General features: G+C 47.9%; 1 long non-coding RNA gene across 1 annotated transcript; it reads right to left on the reverse strand.

The window, feature by feature from the left end:
• Positions 1–4,083: 4,083 nt before the first annotated feature.
• Positions 4,084–19,308, reverse strand: LOC118673444. The gene is made up of 3 exons (XR_004973373.1): positions 19,220–19,308; positions 5,862–5,947; positions 4,084–4,522 (listed from the first exon to the last, which is right to left on the reverse strand). It is a non-coding gene; the product is annotated as an uncharacterized LOC118673444 (long non-coding RNA).
• Positions 19,309–21,942: the final 2,634 nt, after the last annotated feature.

Consider the following 21,942-nt stretch of genomic DNA (forward strand, 5'->3'; position numbering starts at 1 on the left):
GCTGGTAAGGCATGGCTTTAGAGCTCTGGCTCGGTCTATTTTCACAGTCACTTTTCAGTCCGAGTTTCCCGCTCTGTCCACCCCCAGGGGTCACTGGGAGCAGCCACTTCTGACTCCTGGAAACCGAGCGGAGGGTGTGGCTGCCGTGGCAGCTGGTGTGAGAGTGTGACTGGACGGGACCCAGTCTCAGCTGTGCATGTGGTGACAAGGAGACTGCCGTGCCCCCTCCATTCCGACTGTCCCCTAGTCACCGAGCCAATGAAAGATCCCATATGGTGCCTCCTGGAGGAGGCCATGGAGATGTGAGAGGCCAGAGGAGGAAAAGGGGGGTGGTTTTCAACAACAGCCTTGTCTGCAGTGCCCAGTGCCGGCTTGGGCGTGGTACCCACAAAGCGCACACAGCCCTGCCTAGAGACCGGATATGTGCCCACGGTATCAACACAGGGGTGACTGGGGCAGAGGGCACTCCTTGGAATGCTCCCATGGTCTCTTGTTCAGAGCAATGTGGCCTTGGAGGGTGGTGGTTCTGGGCACCTACAGAGGCGCCTCTACTGTCACCGGAACTTGGTGACTGTCCCCAGCCTGCAGGTCCTCTCTGAGCCACAGGGCTCAGGCCAGACCCAGCAACCCCCCTGCTGGCCCGGACCAGGAGCCGGAGCAGCTCAGCATGATCGCTTTCCATTCCATGCTCTCGAGCGCTTTTCATAAGCTCCGCCGTGTAAGGGTGCCTTTATTTTTAGTCACGTTGGAATGTCACATGCCCACTGGCCTAGATGAACGTGACCAGACCCTGCTTCCTCTATCCACTGGCTGGGAGCGCCATGTAAGTCTCCGTTTCCTCATTTGTAAAATGCGAATAAAAATAGTCCGACCACCTCAGAGGGTCGTTGTGAGGGTTAAATGGGATCTTTCACGTAGCACGTTTATCACAGAGCCCAAGAAACGCACTGCTCAATAAATGTGAGCCCCCGTTAGGGTTTTTACTTACTGCTGTTCTGTGCTTTGCGGGAGATAACACACTAGCTATGGGACCTCCCTCTCGGAGATGTTACTGTTACCTGCCGCCTTGTGAATAGGCTGCTTGGAGAGATGGTCGGATCAACGGGCCACAAGGTAAACCAACCAATCAGAACTCAGCAAGGCCTTCCTTACAAGCAATTACACCCAGACATCTGGGCTCCCACAGCTAAGGAAACCCCATAACTAAATAGTGGTAGCAGATGAGACATGTCTGAAAGTGGCATAGATTCATTGAAAAAAACTCGTGACTCATCCATGGAAAGCAATTACAAAATAGTGTCTAACTTATTGCAAGAATATTTGCAAATGGGAGAGGATGGACCACGGCAGGCAGCTAACCCAGTGTATTCAAAAGGGCAAAGGCAGCCCAGCTGGCATGGCTCAGTGGTGGAGCATCGACCTATGAACCAGGAGGTCACGGTTTGATTCCCTGTTAGGGCACATGCCCGGGTTATGGGCTCCATCCCTAGTGTGGGGTTATGCAGGAGGCAGCCGATCAATGATTCTCGTTCATCACTGTTTCCATCTCTCTGTCCCTCTTCCTTCCTTTCTGAAACCAACAAAAATATATTCAAAAAGTGTGTGTGTGGGGGGGGGGGGGCCAGGGGAGGGGGGACAAGGACAGCACATGGAGGAAAGCCACTCATTTATGAGAGCCTTCTGCTGAGGACTCCCTGCTCTTTTGAGCCTCCCACCGGACACATGCAGGGGCTCCTAGAGTCATTCTCACAGCCCCTGGGTGTTTCTGCATTTTCTCTCGCAAGCGCTGGTCTTCCTCGATGCATACAGACCTTGTCTGGGAGGTGGGGCCTCTCTTGCTTGGGGAAGAAGAGTGAACACATTTCCCGCTGCCTGTCCAGAAAGAAACGTCAGCCAAAGCAGGGACAAGTAGGAACAGGCCACACAGTGGCTTAGGCTGGTGGCCCGCAGGCTTGGGGCTGCCTCTGGTGTCCTGCCATCATATTCCGGCTCTGGTATCACTTTATGAGCTGCTAAGTTTGAAGAGAGGAATAAGCAGCAGTTGGGAGTGAAGGGAATAAAAGTAGTCCCGTTGTATGGCGTGTTGCAGTTTGTGAAGCTTTTGTAAACGTCCTCATGTGACCCCGAAAAGCCTCGGGGTGAGGGGAGATGCTCATTCCCAGTAAGCAGACGAAGGACCTGGACTCGGGGAAATGACTTGCTCCTGGAAGGTGTGGGCTCACACCTGGTGGTTCCACTGGTTTAGTGTGGCCACAGGCAAGTCGTTTGACTTCTTCAGCGTCGGTTCCTCCTCTATAAAGTGTGGGGGTTGGATTAGCTGACCCTAAATCATAGTTCCAGCTCTAATAGTCTCGAACTCGTCCAATTCAGTTACAGGCTCTTCTTGGCTTACAGTCACGCTCAGTGAACGTCTATTCCGTACAAATGGCCATCCCGGCCAGGACTCCCATCGCTGAGGGAAGCATCTGAACCCCCTCTCTTCCTTGCTGCTGGGGACACTTAGACACCCACTTACACACACTAGAAGCTTTAGAGACACTCCCTCCCTGCATTTATACTGGCCGAGGGCACCGAGAACTCGTGTCACTGACGTGACCCTGGGTGAAGGAGGGGACCCCACGCCTGTGCAGGCGGAGACTGCATTCCAAGCTAGAATGCAGAATGGCTTTTCCATTGGGATCAGGTTTTAAAGACTGCTTGACCTCTATAGCATTAAGATACCAGAGCTAGTTACAGTCTGAGTTAAATTGGCTCCGTGGAATAGCCTGGAAGCCTACTCTCCCGTTAATAGGTTTTTCTGAAGCAAGCATGCCAAATTTCAACAATGTGGTTCAGGCCCTAGCTGGTTTGGCTCAGTGGATAGAGCATCGGCCTGTTGACTAAAGAGTTTCAGGTTTGATTCTGGTCGAGGGCACATGCCCAAGCTGTGGGCTCGATCCCTAATGAGGGGCGTGCAGGAGGCAGCTGATCAATGATTCTTTCTCATCGTTGATGTTTCTATCTCTCCCGCCCCCTCTCTACCTCTCTGAAGTCAATAAAAATATATTTAAATAAAAACAAACAAACAAACAACAATGTGGTTCAGGAGCATAGCCTGTCTATAGGCTGCAAACAGTCCTGACTTATACTTATCCATCATTCTTAACCTTTTAGGGTTGTATCTTTCAGTCTCCAGGACAGGGCCCAACATATAGACAAGCTGAATAAATTCTCTCAGATCACTGCTGTTTTTCTTAAGTAACCATTCTCCTCATAACTAAGTGCCCGTGTTCCCCCAAATTCTTCACAGAGTAAGTAGCATGTCAGCCTCAGATGATCGATCCAGAGTGAGACCAAGGGACAAAGCGCTCCTAGTGTTTTGATCTTGACCCCATGACCTTCCCTGAATCACCTGCCTGGCTCCCCCGTTAGACACAGCACTAGGCAGGGAGGGTGCGGGGGTTCTTGGCCTTCTCTGTGGCACTTCTTATCAGGAGCTGACCTCACCTACCACAGAACAAGGGCTAGGAAGTGGGTGGGCCCTGAAAGTTCAGAGTGTTCGTCCTGGGCTCAGGATGGCTGTTCGTAGTTTTTAGATGTCTATAGAACTATTATTCCACCCAAATTTTATAAACTCTGCTAGTCAATACAAGAAATGCAAGTATTTCTTTTGCTTACTCTGTTTTTGCTTTCTAAGAGCACACAACATAAGAGAAGCAGACATATGTAAATAATGCTGATACTAGGCAGACAGATAAGAGCTAGTCTAAATACACTACACACACAAATGCAGTGTCTTGAGGACAGAGAGGCTAGTTCAGAGTGGAGAAAGGACCTTAAAGGGTTTTCAAGGGACATGAAATCAGAACGGGGCCTTAGAGAATCACAGATCTTTAACAGAAGACTCTGAGAGCAGTAAGGGAGACTGAAGTGGGGACAGAGTGTAGGCAGAGGGTGAGGGTGAGTCAGCCAGGAAGATGGGGAGAATGTGGGGAAGCATAGAAAGGCAGGGGCAGGGGGGTGTCGTGAGGAGAAAGCTGGGAAGGGAGGCTGTAATGTGACTGTGGAGGACTTTGAGTGCCAGATTTTAGAGTTGAACTTTATTCAGTGAGGATCCACTGAAGGCGCTGAAGGCGGGAGCGCCATGGGATTCCAGGCTTGTGTTTCAGGAAGATCGCCAGGTGAGGATGGACTCCTGCTGGTGATGGAGGGTGGGAACCAGGAGGGAGGTTGATCCGAAGCCTAGACACGATGTTTGGGCATCTGAACTTAGACAGGGCAGAGCTGATGGAAGGGAAGGACTTGAGAGACAATATGTGAAGGGCTCATTGAAGGTTTTAATCGTCCAGACCTGTGCCTCGTTAGGGCTGATTTCATGTGAGCCCAGCGCTATTCTCCTGGGGGCTCTTCCCTGAGGCATCCTCTGCTCAGAAGGTTAGAGTGGTTCCCTCTCACCTATCAGGTCAAATCCAGGCTTCCCATGCCAACCTTCACAGTTGTCCTTCACTGGATCCTTCATGATTTCCTTCCTCTCCACTGTCCTCTGCAAAGGCCAACATGGTAAACACTGCAGTTCTCTTTGGGCCAAGACAGTCTGCTCATTGTCCCGGGCCCTGTCTTGGTTCCTGACTCTACATCCTCCCTCCTCCTAGCTGAGGCCTCCTGACACCCCCTGTCTCGGGCCCCCGCACAGGCACAGGGCTGACAGCTCAGTGTGGCCCAGCTCCTGTGGTGAAATACTGACGTGAGGTGGGGGGACCTGCCTGTGTACAATTTATTTCCAGGTCTGGCTCTTCTCAGTGTGTCCCTTCCTGTGGGCCCCGCACTGTTCTTCCCAGGGCTATGATGGGACGGGTTCTTGCAGCTCGTCCAGGCCCCCAGGAGGGAGCGACAGAGACGAGCACAGTGGGTAGGCTTGGCCTCTCCCGGCCTCCCAATTCAGCCAGCCTGCTCAGTTTGGCCTGTTCTACCTACAAGCTCAGAGGAGATTGTAACTGAAGACTTTCATATGACAAAAGGGCTTTAAACTCATTGACCTAGACCTGCCCTACTCCTTCTGATGTAAAAATGGAGAGCAGCCTTGGAAAGATTTGATCTTTCCATTCGCTTCCTGGCCTGGCGCCTACAGGGACACAGGCGCAGGGGCTTTAGCACGAGAGACTGTGAACCTTGTCCCTTGGAATTTCCACTCGGTCTGTGTCTGGGGGCAGCAGTTGTTCAGGCCAACTTATTTTGAGAGACTATAATCCTTGAGTCAGAAGGTGGTGCCTTTGTGAGTCCATATTGGGCCAGAGGTGGTGAAGCACCAAGGAGCCATGATGGGCTGTGGTATGTGGTGGTATTAGGGGTGGGGGATGGGGTGGAAGCCTTGGGAAGCCTTCTTTTGGGGGGCGTGGGACAGGAGAGTACATTTCATTGCCGTCACCAAGTGCCCAGGCTCCCCTTGCAAAGGCCCGATGAGGGACGTTTTTTCAGAAGTCAAACTCCACTTCCCCAGAGCACCCGCTCCCTACAGACAATGTCTGCTTCAGGGTTTATTTTCAGCCAATGTTAGCACCGCCATCCCTGCTCCACCCTCCACAAAGTGCTTGAAACTCTACAGATTAAACTCAGCCCCAGAGTTCATTTTATCAAAGGGAAACACCTAGAACTGGATATTCCCTTCCCTCCCACAACTCCGTGAGGAAAGAGCCATTTCCTTGCTCGGCCAAAAGGAAGTGTGGCTACTTGGACAGAGGGAGGTGGAGATGGCCGAAGTCCCCCTCCATACTCTTGCCAGTGGTGGGGCTGCCCCAACTCGACTGTACCTACCAGGCAAGCTCTGCTTTACCTCATTTCCCCCCATTGTGTGTTCTCTGTTCTTCCAAGTTCTGGGCACATACCATGTTCACTCATTCAGGCCCAGCAGGCAGGTTTCCAAACCGCCCATCCAAAAGGTGCTACAGCATTACTGGACTGTCGAACATCCCTGAATATAATGAAAGGAAAGGAAATGTGTTTACCAGAACCTCTCTCAAGGTGAGCCCTACATTTGTTTTCACTAAATAAATATTTAGTTGTGCCTATTCCATTCTTTCAATCAATAGACATTCTTTAGCACCTTCCGGTAGGTGCCAGACACTGGGATACAGGGATGAGCATGACAAAAGGGAGACAAACATATACAGGAATCTTAGATTCAGTTCCTTACAGGCAGACATGGAGATGATTTGGGCTTAGTGATCTGCCAATGAAGTGGAAATTAAAGGTGATGGGTCTGATAAAGAGATATGGGACCTTGCAGAATTGGAAAAGTCAAGTCTTCTGGGCCTCAGTGACAGTTAAGGCACAAAATATATTTGTTCATTAAGATTTCATAGTTGCAGAGAGACTCAGCCTGTGAAAACTATCAACTTCAAGTTACTACCTCAGCACGCAAGCCTGTCACTGAAGACGCCTTGATAGCCTCCCACGAGCTGAGAGAGGCGTGAGGATGAGGAGGCAGAGAGAGAAGGCGATATGGAGACTTATTCTAGGAAAGACTCGGGCACGGCTGCTGCCACATGGAATTGACTGGAAGCCAATAGATCAGGGGTGGGCAAACTTTTTGACTCGAGGGCCACAATGGGTTCTTAAACTGGACTGGCGGGCCGGAACAAAAGCATGGATGGAGTGTTTGTGTGAACTAATATAAATTCAAAGTAAACATCATTACATAAAAGGGTACGGTCTTTTTTTTTTTTAGTTTTATTCATTTCAAACGGGCCGGATCTGGCCCGCGGGCCGTAGTTTGCCTACGGCTGCAATAGATTAAAAGTCTAATTTTTTTTTTTTTTTTTTTTTTTGAGAGAGAATTGTGTTGTCAGAGAGATCATGATCCTGACCTGAAAACAAAACTGAAAGTATCAAAAACAAAAAATCCACTTTATAATATAAAACCTCTCTCAGGCTCCCAATGTGCACCGGCTGGCTGCAGGCTGTGCATGCTGTGGAGTCCCAAGGACGCCAGCTCAGCAACACTCACTTCAGAGGAGACGGAGGAGGGGGATGGGCATGGAGGAAACTCCCAAAGGTGGAGGCAGGCGCCGGGAGAATAATGGAGGAGGACGTTCCTCCAGAGATCAGGATTAAGGTCTAATCAAGAGAGTTCACCCTCACCGTGGAGTAGACAGCATCTAGCACAGGGTTCTCAACCTTCCTAATGCCGCGACCCTTTAATACAGTTCCTCATGTTGTGGTGACCCCCAACCATAAAATTATTTTCTTTTTTTTTTTTTTTTTTTTTTTTTTTTAAAGATTACAGACCAGAATATATTTTTTAATATAATCTGTGGAACACCATTTAATTTTGTTGTGTCTAATCTCATGATTGGTTTTGGTACTCCATCGTTAGCAGAAATATCCCAGAAGTGATAATGGACTCATTCTTTCCCCCATATCCTATCAGGTGGTGCATGATTTCCATTGCCCCACAGGGGATGTTCACTTTGATCACTTGATTAAGGTGGTGACTGTCAGGATTTTACCTTTTTCCATACTTTGAGACTATGTACTATCTTTTCTCTTATAAAGCAGTTTATTATTGATTTATATTAATAAAGACTCACGGATCCCTATTTTATTTAATGGGCTATAAACTGTTCTATCATTATTTATTTTGATGCTCAAACTGCCCCAGCTTTAGCCAGCGGGAGCCCCTGTAGCTTGGCTTCTATGTCTTTTTGACATGTCTCCAGGCTTTTTTTTTTTTTTTTTTTTTAGTATTTCCTTTCTTCCTGGCACAACTAGATGTCCTAGAATCATGTGATGTCCTAGGATCATGTTGTACTTTTTGTGGCCCAATCCAGAGACTCTTAAAAGAATCTTGGTTCCTCTTAGGAGAACCAACTGTGTCTCTTGTAGACAAAATAGTGTTGGCTTTTCAGTGGAGGGTGATATTTAGAAACCAAGATCTGACAAATTTTAGTCTATCCCCACAGGGTTCATTCTAGTTCTCTCTCTCTTCCTGTATTTGCAACACCTTTTTTTTTTATAGAAAACTTGTAACCGGACAATCAAGGGGTCCATACTGCCTTTCGCTACTTGCGCCAATTAAGCAGAGACAGGGTTGAATCATATGAACATTTATTCCAATACTGCCGGCAGTATGGGAGAGTAGTAGATCATCCACACACATCTGCTCTCCATAAAATTATTTTCGTTGCTACTTCATAACTGTAATGTTGCTACTGTTATGAATCATAATGTAAATATCTGATATGCAGAATGCATTTTCATTGTTACAAATTGAACATCATTAAAGCATAGTGGTTAATCACAAAAACAATATGTAATTATATATGTGTTTTCCCATGGTCTTAGGCGACCCCTGTGAAAGGTTCGTTCGACCCCCAAAGGGGTCGCAACCCACAGGTTGAGAACAGCTGATCTAGTGTGTCTGTCCAGCAAGATTTTATCATTGTCTTGTCTAAGTGATTGCTCTGTAGTTCCCATTCCTCTATTTTCTGAAAGAAACTTTTATTGTGGCTGTCCTTTTTCTGCCTCCGCAATGTCTTTTTAGTGGAGGGAAAATACTTCTGCTTGAGTTCATAGGTCTCTGAACCACAAGGAAGTACATCCAGACTTGAAAGAGAGAACTGTACATCAACCAGAGATCCTGGGCTTTGAACTAGATCTAGTGAGTGAGTGATATTTGTGTGTGTGTGTGTGTGTGTGTGTGTGTGTGTGTGTGTAAGTATGTAAATATGGGAAGAGAGGTGTGCACTGATATTTGATGACCAGTCTACCTGTGTGGCAGGCTAATAACATTATACCTAGATCACTAGCTAGCCACACAATATTCATACAGTATGAAATTGACACTAGAGTAGACTACCATCCCAACATCTCTTGCGTCCACCTAACTAATATCACTGGTGGAATATGAGTAGAAGTGGTGTGCGTCACTTCAAGTCTGGAACTTTTAAAAAATGTTTTTATTGATTTTTTAGAGAGAGAGGTATGGAGAGGGAGGGAAGGAGGGAGAGAGAGAGAGAAACATCAATGTGAGAGAGAAACATCCATTGGTCGCCTTCCATACACATCCCAACTGGGGACTGAACCTGCAACTTGGGCAAGTACCCTGACCAGGAATACAACCAACAGCCCTTCGGTGCATGGGACAATGCCCAACCAACTGAGCCACACCAGCCAGGGCAAAGCTGGCACTTTTAAGAAGCTGATTGGCAATGTCCACATTTTCTTTTCCTACCTGCCATCTGAATGTTGAGAACTCTAAGTTTCTAGAAAATAGAGGAGCCACAAGAACACCCCTAAACATTATGTAAAGGACTGTTGCATTCACCAACAAAAGACATGCACGTTAGAAAACTACATAATCAATAAATACATACCTATTGTATTAAACCATTATTTTTGTTATAGAAACTAGCATGACCATAATGCTAGAAACTTCCTGTAATATTCATGACAGTGAATCAGACATTCATTAAACCCAGAGGCAATGTTCCTGACAGAAGTTTTCATGGTGGTTAGAGACAGCAAATGCATAGCTAGGTAATATCTATTCCCTGAGAACCAAACTGCTGCCTCCACCATGAAAAAGGGATCTAATGCAGTCAGTCTTCCCGGCAAGTAATGGACTGGTACCTCTAGACCCGTGGTCGGCAAACTGCGGCTCGCGAGCCACATGCGGCTCTTTGGCCCCTTGAGTGTGGCTCTTCCTAAGCCTTAGGAGTACCCTAATTAAGTTAATAACAATGTACCTACCTATATAGTTTAAGTTTAAAAAATTTGACTCTCAAAAGAAATTTCAATCGTTGTACTGTTGGTATTTGGCTCTGTTGACTAATGAGTTTGCCGACCACTGCTCTAGAACATGGTACATGTTGAGGATTCGAAGTTAGTTGCTGCTTCTGGGGAATTGGATATTCAGCAATGATAGTGGCCAGGCCAGCCTCAGTGAAGGAAAGTAAATGTCTTAGCCTCTCCCACCATGGGATGCTCATAACCTCACTGATCAAATACAAGGTCACCGGGAAAGAGGCTAACATTCATAGGGCAAGATATCTTATGGACTGTTTTTTAAATTTTTATTTATCTTTATTGTTGAGAGTATTAGAGATATTCCCCAGTTCCCCCAACCCTTTGCTTCCCTCCACCCAGTTCCCACCCCACCCCACCCCAGGCCTCCACTACACTATTGTCTGTGTCCACGGGCTATGCATATATGCAAATAAGTCTTTGATTAATCTCTTCCTGCGACCCATCCCCCCTTCCTCTAAGTCTGTGCCATGCTTCCATGCCTCAGGACCTGTAGTGTTTGTCAGTTTATTTTGTAAATTGGTCATGGCGTATGATCTTTTTAATGTATTGCTTGATCCTACTTGCTAATATTTTGTTGAGGATTTTAGCATCTGTTCATCAGGGATATTGGCCTGTAATTCTCTTTCTTTGCAGTGGTTTTGGAATTAGGATAATGCTGGCCTCATGAGAAGAGTTTGGATGATGCTTACTCAGCTGGACATCAGTTGGTAATTCCAGGTGACTGTTCCCTGATTTAGTTTTATTTCCAGTCTGACCCTTGCTTTCCTCCAACAGGTTCAAAGACTTCATAACCTTTACTTTAATAGTGAATTCCTATTTTTTCCAAAAGGGAACCTATAATACCTTCCGCAAAGAAGTCACAACTGTGTCCAGCTCCGAGAAGGGTCAGGGTGGCAGCGAGGGAGGGGATGTCTCTCTTATAGATTGTTTGAGGGCTTCCTGCCCCATGGTGCTTTTGGGAGAACATTCCCTGGGAACAAATATATTTTCACATCCTGGGCCCATTATGATTGATTGATCCATTCATATACCTCTTTCCCAAAACATCTTGGCACAAATCCAGCGGTTCTCAACCTGTGGGTCGCGAACAATGAAAATACATCCTGCATATCAGATACTTACATTATGATTCATAACAGTAGCAAAATTACAGTTATGAAGTAGCAACAAAAATAATTTTACGGTTGGGGGTCACCACAATATGAGGAACTGTATTAAAGGGTCGTGGCATTAGGAAGGTTGAGAACCACTGGAAGGCTTAATCTTATTCCTTCCCAGTCCCTGAATATTTTTCAAAGCATTAGTTACTGTCCGTGAATTGGTTCAGAGCCAGATCTCGGGTCATTTCTCCTTCTAGATAAAGCACATCATGACAAGTACTCCTCAAAGGTCTATACAACAGGAGGCTATCCGTCCTCCACATTCTTCCGAACCACCCCGTAAGTAGAGCTGTAACACTACGGCAGTCCACCCACGGCTGGTGCCAGCATATTGTGCAGATCCATCTGAAAGTCGGGTTCTTTCGGGCTGGGATTGGCAGTGGGAGATGCTGCAATTGAAAGGAGCTCCCTGATTTCACAGGAGATGACGGGATCCTGAAATGGAAGAGGCAAGGTAGCAGCACCTAACCATCAAAGGCGGGAAAGGCATGCTTATCACAAAGGGAATAAGGATAGGGTGGTAATCAGGATGTTTGATCCAAAGGGATCGTTGTAGGTGTTAAGCTGGTGATGGGTCCCTAGAACAACATAGAGGAGCAGTTCAATAACGTCCTTCTTGACCTGTATAACCAAAGAAACTCTAGGTCTGGGAAATATACGCTGAACTTGAACCACTACAGTAGAGAATCTAGAGAGCTCTTTGAGTGAAAGAAAGGCTGAAACCCTTAAGAAAAAAAATTCCTGACCTATTGTCACAAGTGTGTCTTCTTTCTAGCCTTTCCCAATGAGTCTTCCTACAGACATTTTCCCAGTAACTATGCCCTGGGGGAAGGAAAATACCCACACCTTTTTAGGCAGTATTAAACACTGGTTCTGAGGACCCAGAGCCCCACTCTACCACACCAGTCAAGGTGGAGGCCTTTGAGCAGGGTACCATGATTTAGCAGCGGTCGTCAACCTTTCGGACCTCACGGACCACCAGTGGTCTGCGGACCACCGGTTGGCGACCACTGATTTAGAGACTTTTTTAAAATCAAGGTATCAAGGTTGGTGCCTTTATCTCAGGCTTCCTGCCTAACCAAGTCAGGAGGAAATACATGGAATTGGGCTAAGTACATGTCATAGTAATCCCAGTAGGTCCACAACCACATCTTTGGGTGTCTTCCCTTGATCCCGAGTGTATATTGGGAACAGTGATACTTAAAAACGAACAATCCTCGTGTTTCCCCGACCTGTAAGTGAGGGCTATCATGGTAGGGAGAGAGGAATTCTTGGAGTTGCCCTACTAAATGGTGGACCAAAGCAATGCCGCATTTCTGAATGGGGGCAGCAGTTGTTCAGTTCAACTTATTTTGGGAGACTCTGTAATCCTTGAGTCAGAAGGTGGTGCCTTTGTGAGTCTATATTGGGCCAGAGGTGATGAAGCACTGGAAAGCCTTCGTGTGTGTGTGTGTGTGTGTGTGTTGGGTGGGGCGGGGGGGGGGAGGTGGAGGGGGGGAACAGGAGAGTAAATTTCATTGCTGTCACCAAGTGCTCAGTCTCCCCTTGCAAAGGCCCGATGAGGGACATGTTTTCAGAAGTCAAACTCCACTTCCCCAGAGCATCTGCTCCCTACAGACAATGTCTGCTTCAGGGTTTATTTTCAGCCAATGTTAGTGCCACCATCCCTGCTCCACCCGCTACAAAGTGCTACTAGCTCTAACTCAGAGTGACTTTGGGCAACTCATATAAGATGGCAACTCTAGGAATAAAGGTTTCAACTGAAAAAAGGCTAAGAAGTTTCTAATAGTTAAATTATTAACTGTTTCTAATAATCCCATCAGAGAGATTAGAACCTCCATCACGGCCTTGAAAGGGGCAAAGAGAAGGATCACCACTATATTCCCATTCACTTGCTCGACTTGTGCAGAAGACACAGACCTTGGAGTGCGGTAGAAGACCACCATAAACCGAATCAGGTGAAGACCGCATCTGAAGCTTCTGTTCCAAACATGGAATTTTTTTTAAAAAATATATTTTATTGATTTTTTACAGAGAGGAAGGGAGAGGGATAGAAAGTTAGAAACATCGATGAGAGAGAAACATCGATCAGCTGCCTCCTGCACACTCCCCACTGGGGATGTGCCTGCAACCCAGGTACATGCCCTTGACTGGAATCGAACCCGGGACCCTTGAGTCCGCAGGCTGATGCTCTATCCACTGAGCCAAACCAGTTAGAGCTCCAAACATGGAATTTTTAACAGAGTAAATCGACACATATCCTGGCACCTAGTATGCAACTGTTCAACTGAAAGTGATTTTATTTCTATAATAAGAAAAGAGCACCATAATAATAAAAAAAGTTTTCTCCATCTTGCTGCAGAATTACATCAGTGCTCCAGAGCCATGCCATTTCTCTCTCTCCAAAAGGTAGGAATTGCCTACTATTGTGGTAGAGAGGGTATCTTTGAGCCCTCCTTGGGAAAAGTTAGGAGCTAAATGAGTGAGGTCCCACATGAAAATTATACTCCAACATTCCTGGATCCCTAAATCTTTGCATTCTTTCCTCTACATTAGACCAAAGAATTCCTGTTATTGCTGATGAGAAATCTGCTGTAGTTCTTTTGAGGCTAATATTTCTCTTCCATAACTTTCAGAAATTTTTTTTCACTTTTTAATTGTTTTTATTGATTTCAGAGAAAGGGAGAGATAGAAACATCAACGATGGGAGAAAATCATTGATCAACTGCCTCCTTCAGGCCCCCTACTGAGGATTGAACCTGCAACCCGGGCATGTGTCCTGACCTGGAATCGAATCATGACCTCCTGGTTCATGGGTCTACATTCAACCACTGAACTACACAGGCCAGACTATTTTTTTTTATGTTTTTCAGCTTTTATTATGTGGAGTTTGGAGATTTATCATATTTAACATGAGTTTTATAAAGCTGAATACTCATTTCTTTCTTCAGTTCTACAGATATCTGCACCATTTTATCTTAAATTATTGTGTGGGTTTCTCATTTCTTTTATTTTTTTTCTTAAACTCTTATTAAACTGTATTGGAGCACTTCATGTCTTTTAATTTCCTTTCAGGTTTTCTATCTTCTAATTTATTGTGCTGACATTCTAAGAGGTTTTATCTACTTCCCAATTCACTAATAATTCTCTCTTCAGCTCTGTCCAATCTATTATTTGGACAATTTTTTAAATTTAATGCTATATTTTTAAGATTATATATATATGGGGTTTTTTTGTATTTTAATGTTTCTTGCTTCCTAAGTCCTGTTGTTCTTTTGTTACTCCATCTTTTATTCCTTTGAGGATTTTAAACATGCATATTTTAAAGTTTTTTTCAGAGTACTCTGTTATTTCTATTTCTCAGATGTGGTTCTTCTAATTTGTTGGATGTGATAACTATATTATGGTGCTGGCTTTCCTCAAATTCTTTATTGAGAATTATGAGTTTGTCTTCTATGACATTTTTAACAGCATTATCAATATATGTCATCTACCATACAGTTCACCCATTTAATGTATATACTAGTAATTCAGTGGCTTTTAGAACAATCACCTGGTTGTATATCCATCACCACTATTGATTTTTTTCATTACCAATTTCATGACATTTCACCCCACATTCACTCCTGGACCATGGTGTCTTCCCTGTGGAGCAGTTTGGAATTTCAATGCACACACCAAAATCAATGTAGATCTTTTATTTGAGACGTAGCTCAAGACCCATGCTCTGAGGAAATAGAATACTACTGAGCCCTGAGCTCATCATAAAGGTTTATGACTGAGTATTATGAAGGTGACTTTTCCTTCTTAGTTACTGGTAGGCACCTTGATTCTGCATGTAATTCCAGGAAGTAGGCTATTCCAGCTTTCTGTTTTAGGTTTCAGCTTCCTCAGAGATTCTGGTCCAAGCCGCTTGTCAATAACGGAGCTCCCAACAAGAGCACTGGCCTCTGCCCTGGCTCGGGCATTGAAACTGCGGCGTGGATGATGTTTAAGTGTTTCCTCCAGCCATGGATCACAAGGCCCCAACCCGTGCCTGTGACTATGGGTTCTCTCTGTATATTTTCTTTTCTCCTTTTTTTGGGGTGGGGTAACAGCTTTATTTCTGGTCCACAAAGACTTTTTTTTCTAGTATTTTATGTATGAACACAATTTTAAATGTGTTTAAATGAGGTCCAGCCTGTATCTAACGCGCATCATTATCATACAATTGGTAAATGCCTGTTCAAACGACCTTCCAGCAATTCCCTTAGATCAGTGGTTCTCAACCTGTGGGTCGCAACCCCTTTGGGGGTCGAACGACCCTTTCACAGGGGTCGCCCAAGACCATCGGAAAACACATATATAATTACATATTGTTTTTGTGATTAATCACTATGCTTTAATTATGTTCAATTTATAACAATGAAAATATATCCTGCATATCAGATATTTACATTATGATTCATAACAGTAGCAACATAACAGTTATGAAGTAGCAACGAAAATAATTTTATGGTTGGGGGTCACCACAACATGAGGAACTGTATTAAAGGATCGCCGCATTAGGAAGGTTGAGAACCACTGCCTTAGATGCTCAGAGTGCCCCGAACCCCCAGGATGCTCCCACTGGGGTACCCCCTTCCTTTGGACCATCATCTCTACAGAACAGGCTCTCTGGAAGCAGAATGTGCTCTATAGAACTGAAGGACCAATCTTGTCTCTCTGATACACTTGCAGGCCAGAACTATTCCTGACCTTCAGCCAACTCCTTAGCATAAGAAGATGTGAGCAGGGGAGATGGGTGGGATCTCATAGAACTCTGCTCTCTACCTGAATCCACAAGTGCCTCCCTCTCTGCCTGCTAAGGAAGGAGCAAAGAGAACCGCATCAAAGCCAGACCATGGTGTGGCGGAGCACCAAACCAGAGAAAACATAAGTAGCTGTAACTGGTCTCTTACTAAGTAGCTCTCAGGTGAGTAAAAATCACTTTGTTGTCTCAGCTTCTAAAATGGGAAAAAACGATAATAGCGTTTTGTTATAGCAGATTGGCTTCCTTTCCATTTGTGCAGCATGGATTTCAGAGACAGCCTGGCCTGTAGAGAGATCTGGGTTTTGGTCCCAAGTCTGCCATGAGCTCTAACTCACTGAGGCTTTGGGCAACTCATCCAAGATGGAAACTCCAGGAATAAAGGTTCCAACGAAAAGAAGGCTAAGAAGTTTCTAACAGCTACCTGCAGAAAGGCGGGGCTGTTATGGGAAACGGCATGATAATAGTTAACACTTACTAAGAAATCGCTTGATACTAGATATGGCTAGCTCAGTTTCTCTCCACAGCACTCCTTTGCGGTAGGTACTGCTGTGCCATTTCACAGACGAGAAACAGAGGTTATGCTAGGAGAAAGCCGGGCTCTGAGCCCCAGCCGGTGAAACCCGGATGACTGCACCCAACCACTTTGCCGGTGGAAGTGGAAGTGCTCGGGAGGAGCCGGGTGGCCACTGGCAGGCAGCGGGGTGAGGGGGGTGGGGGTGGGGGCGGGGAGTGAAGGTCATGGCAACACTTCGGAGGTGGGGCTGGATGAGTGCTCAGCACTGAGAACTCCTGATTCTCCAAGCTCAGTTTCCTGGAAAATATGAGTGAAATGCAATTGCTAAGATCCTGTGGTTCATGTGCTAGGGATGGAGAATGACGGAAAAGGAATGTACGATGTCCTCTCCGATGTCCCAGGGGCCAGCTGGGAAGACAATTACAGGCGTGTGAACCCAGCTGCCCATGGCCCAGTGCTCTGCTGCTGGAGGGAAGGTACTGGAGGGAGTGAGCAGAGGGCTTGGGACGGCGGCGTCTAAGTGGGTGCCAGGAAAAGGAAACAGAAAGGGCGCGTGTTTGAGAAGCCAGAGGTGTTTCTCTTTCAGGGCTTAGCTGCCCCCTGAGCAGCTCCCCCCCCCCCCCCCCCCCCCCCCCGCCCTGACAGCTCCCAGCCCGGGCCGTCAGAAACGCCTCCAGGGCCTGGGATCAGCTCAAGTGCCCTTCCTGCCCTGACCTCCACACCTCCCCACACACCACCTCTGCCCGAGCCCAGCACCGGAGGCCCCGACGGCCATCAGCCTGGCTGCCTCCCACCCCCGGAGAGCCCTTTGGGCTACAAATGGTAAAGCAGGGGAGGGCTGCCGCATGTTAACATAGGGCCCAACATGTGTATGTGTATGCGCGCGCGTGTGTGCATGTGTGTGTGTGTGTGTGTGTGTACTCATTTCTTATTTTCCCCAAATCTTGAAACTATTTTAGGGATGGGGAAGAAGAGAGACAAGTTAGGGACAGTGAATCCTTGGGTAACTGGGGAGGGGAGCATAATTTCTTTCTGCACTTTAGCTTCCTTTCCCACTGAATATGTGAACAAAACTGGGAGGGCAGGGAGGTGCCGTTTAGGCAGAACTGCTTGGGGGCGGGGAGCCCTCTGGGTACACCACTGTGTGATCGCACAGGATCTGCTGGGGCCTGGCCACACGCCCAGTGGACGCTTCCATAGGCGCTGCTGCCCCACGCACAGGCCATCCAAGGAAAGGCAGGAAAGGCCCTTCCGGAAACTAGTTTGGAGATAAAGTGAGGCAGCAGGAGACAACGCGGAATCAAGAGAAATAAAGGAGAAGAACTTCAGTGCAACTTGGCCACTATTTTCCAGCATTTTCTGCCCGCCCAACGTCATTCTAAAGGCTGTGAGGTGTGGGGTCTTGGAGGTAAAGATCTATCCAGGCCGACACATGAGAAACACTGGGAGTCCCTGTCAACGCTGCACAGAAACTACCGAACGTCAGGATTTTTGAGCTGCAGGCCTATCCTTCCTTGCTCCCGAAGTGCAGGGTCGCTGCTGCCTAGGTTCTCCAGGCTTGGTCTGAACGCATGCATTTCAGAGTGGAGTGAGGATGGCTGGAGGTCACATAGGAATCAGTGGCTCAGCCTGGGTTCTTCAGCAGCAGAGCCGAGGCAGAGGCTGGTGTGCTAATGCTTTATTAGGGTGTGCAGTTTCAGAGGCAAGAGTGGAGGCAAGGGGAGAGAGGCAGGGAAGGAGGCGGAGCTCCGACCTCCTAGGACAGGAGGACGATGTGTTATAGGAAGGTGCTATCAATCTAGGCCCTGCCAGGTGAGACTGCAAAGGGCTGTCCCTGGAGAAGCCCTATAACCAGGTCTTGAGCGCCCAGGGTAGTGGGGTCGGGGCGGAGGGAGGGCCTCTGTCTCCCACTGGCCAGAGGTCTGCCCTGTGTTGCGTTGACTATGCCACACCTCTAGGTTGTCCATGCGCTGGCGTAGGTGCTAAGCAGAGTCCCACCCCTGAGCCAGCAGGGAAACCCCGAGGGAGGTCAGATGCACCCGAGTGCAGTTGGTCCACACCCACAGGCAGCTGCACAGGCAGGTGAGGCGGAGAGCACCTGAGTGATGCATAAAGGGTGTCTGATCTACTGAGTGCCCTCTACTGCATCAGAGCCACTGTCTTACCGCAGACTTCCCCTCTGCATCCCCATGTCCTGGCGCTGTGTGAGGCACAGAGCAGGCCCCACAATTCACTTGTTAAATAAATGAATGAAACCAATTTCGTTGAATAAATGAGTAAATGGCCACAGAGGCCTGAGCTTCTTAGTCGTTCCTTCTCTGGCCATGTCCCCGCCGCACCCCTAACCAGGCAGTCACCAAGTGCCCACGGTGGAGGCGCTGTCCGTGTTCGCTCACTGCACCCCTGTTCAGAAGGGAGCCTCCCACCCTCCAGGGTCTCCCCTCGGCATTGACTGCTGCTGTCCTCAGTCAACCTCCAGTGCAGCGCCGGTCGTCCCACTCCCCAGACGCCCAAAGACACGCAAGAGCTCCTCGCTGCCCACAGCGTGGAAGGCACACTTTCAAGACTCCTCTGAGTATGTGGTTCCCGCCTCTCGGCCTCCCTCCCCAGCAGGTTCCCCTCCAGTTTCCTCCCAGCTCCTAGGACGGACCATGCGGCTCTATTGCTGGCTTTTGCTGGAATGCGTGCTATTTCCTCTCACTAACAAGTCTCCTCCTCTCTCTATAATAAAATATTATTCACCTTTCACAGCCCACTTCAGGTGCTACCTAAGCTGTGAGCTCTCCTGGGCTTTCCCCTCCCTGGGTCCTTGCTCTGAGAAGCCACAGTGCTGTTTCTCTCACACACACTGAGCTTTCCCTTGTGATGTGGCATCGTTCTCAGCTCCCCTCTGAGCATCTGAGGGAGGCTCCTCTCTCACCGATACCCTCCCACACCCCACCCCCCGGGGCCTGGCCCCTCCACACTCACCACCTGCAAGAGCTCATGGGTGCGGGCCTGCTCCCACACTCGCTCCAATGCCCGGCATGTCCAGCGGTACAGCTGGCAGGCCGTCTGCGGTCACAGTCAGACCCCGGCGCTAACCTTATCCATTTAAGGGGGGCAGCCCGAGCCCAAGCAAAGAATGTTCCCAGGCATGAGTGCAGCGGCAGAGAGGAGTGGCAGCTCCTGGCAGTGCCCCAGGGGAACATCAAATTTAGCCCAAAGGTTGAATACATATATATTTGATGACAAAAGACATAACATTAACCTAGTTTGGAAAATAAGGGGAATTACAGCACCCCACAGACCCACCCTCTGCCACAACCGCTTCACCTTTCTTCCTTTCAGGTCTCTGTCCTTACAAGTGCCTGCCTGTCCGCACTGGCATCAGGGTGGACATACTATTCTGCATCTTGCCTTTTAAGACTCTGGGGTAAGCACTCGAGGGAAGCCTGCTGCAGACAGCACGATGGCGTCTGAATCCCAGTTCTGCCACCTACTAGCTATGCAGGTCACTGAATCCTTCTCTCTCCTTTTCTGTAAAGTGGGGTCACATGGCCTCACAGGATTACTATAAGGATGAAAGAGTAATTCATAAAATCTGTTTAAAAATAAAATAAAATCTCTTAGGAAAACACCTAGAAAACAGCACTGAACAAATGGAAGCTTGTTTTATAATTATTACCAAAACATGTGGGTTTTTAAAAATATATTTTTATTATTGATCTCAGAAAGGAACGGAGAGGGAGAGAGAGAGAAACATCAATGATGAGAGAGAATCATTGATCAGCTGCTTCGTACATGCTCTACCCTGGGATGGAGCCCGCAACCCGGCATGTGCCCTGACTGACGGGAAATCGAACCGTGACCTCCTGGTTCATAGGTCCACGCTCAGCCACTGAGCCACGCCAGCAGGGCTGTGGGAGGCTTTTAATTGACTTTTCCCCAGCCCATACGCTCTATACAGGTTGTTCCACTGGCTTCCATATGTGCAACTGTACCCCAAGCATTTGTAAGTCTAAACCCTCCCAGTTCTATTTCAGCCCATTCAGAGAAAGGGCCCAGGAGGACGGGGAACAGCTTCCGCATGCCCTGGCGCCTGCTGCTGGTTGGACAGCAGCTGCTGCCCGAGGGGACTCAGCGCTGACCAGGGGCAGTGCCCAGGCGACGAGCTCTCCTGACCCGGTTCGGGCAGGGCCTTCGGTTCCTGTCTGAGGAAGCCCCTGTTGGGAAGACCATGTGCCCCGTCACAAGGGCCTTGATCAGGGTGATAGAAAAGTCAGCTAAGCTGAAGGGACAGAGGGGACTTATGCTTTGTTTCCAAGCCATGACCTCCAGGGTTGTGCTGGCCTTGCATGTGGGTGAAGGAGGTGAGGGCCAACTGGGGTGCTTTCAAAGGTCCCACACCAAAACCATCTCCCCTCTCACCATGCTTGAGGCGGTGCCCGGGTGTCTCATGCTTGGTCATTCCTTTGGTTTGAGCGTTGAAGGCATCTATTAAATCATCATGAATGCTGTCAGCAATAACTCTCAGCACCTCAGTGGAATGCTGAATGGGTCTCTACCTTGTCCTCTGCCTAAGACTTCCTCCTGGGGCCCTGCCCAGTGCCCAGCCCCAGGGTGGAGCTCTGTTTCCCCGAGTCACACGTCCTCCTGGAGGCCCAGCTCCAGGCACAGAGCAGGGGCTGTGGCCCTGCCTCCAGCTGAGCATGTTCCCCACGCGCCTGCCTCCCTGTGTCTTGCACAACTTCTGTGGCCCAGCTTCCCTGCTGAGTGCTCCCCTCTGTCCTTCTCCCCCCTTCTCTGTGCTCTTGACTTCTTGCTTTTTAAAAACATTTGCCATTTTAACCATTTTAAAAAAGACTTTTCACTGATTTATAAAGAGAAAAACATCAGTGTGAGAGTGGAACCCACAACCTTTCAGATGCCCAACCAACTGAGCCACGCCAGCCAGGGAGACTGCTTGCCGGTTCGGCTCCTCTGACCCAGGGCTCTCCTGGAACACGCCCGCTGGCTCTGGCCCCACCCATGTGGCCAGTCTCGGCCTGTCAGCCTGAACTGCAGAGGACAGCCTAGTTTACAAGGCCCCCGGCTGCTCCAGGAATCTGTACTGAAAATGATAGTTACAACACCATGCAGGGCTTTTTAGAACCTTAACATATAACCTGTACTATTTTTAAACAACACCTTTTATATGCTCCGTTCGCTTCTTTGGGTAAAACAATGACTCTCTCCCCTAAGGCTTTTGCTGAAAGAGTATGTGTATTTTGTAACAGTTGGTGCCAAGCAGTGTTGTTCTAGGTGTTACCTAGGTGCTGCTTGAATTCTGTGTCTTTCAAAAATGTTGGACCAGACGGAGGTGAGGGACAGCTGTGTTCTGGGGTTTCCGGGAAGGGATCGGGGTTCTTCTCCTTCGCATCATACCTGGTTTCTTCTCACAGGCAGATCTCGGCATCAGTGTTACCTCCTCCGACAGGACGTACTGCCCACCCCTCTGAGAAAGCTTCCTCCCCACCTTTGCCAGCCCCCTATCTGTCTCCTTCTTGACACTCAACCACAATGTGTAATTTTGTGTGTTTACTCGGGGTACTGTGACTCCCCCGTTACACTGTAAGCTCCAGGAGGCAGGAACCATATCTGTTTTATAAAATCGTATTCCTAAAGCCTAAGACAGTGCCTGGCCCAACGTAGTGCTCAACAAATGTTTGTTG

This window comes from Myotis myotis, unplaced genomic scaffold (genome assembly GCF_014108235.1).
Source record: "Myotis myotis isolate mMyoMyo1 unplaced genomic scaffold, mMyoMyo1.p scaffold_m19_p_18, whole genome shotgun sequence".
NCBI lineage: Eukaryota > Metazoa > Chordata > Mammalia > Chiroptera > Vespertilionidae > Myotis > Myotis myotis.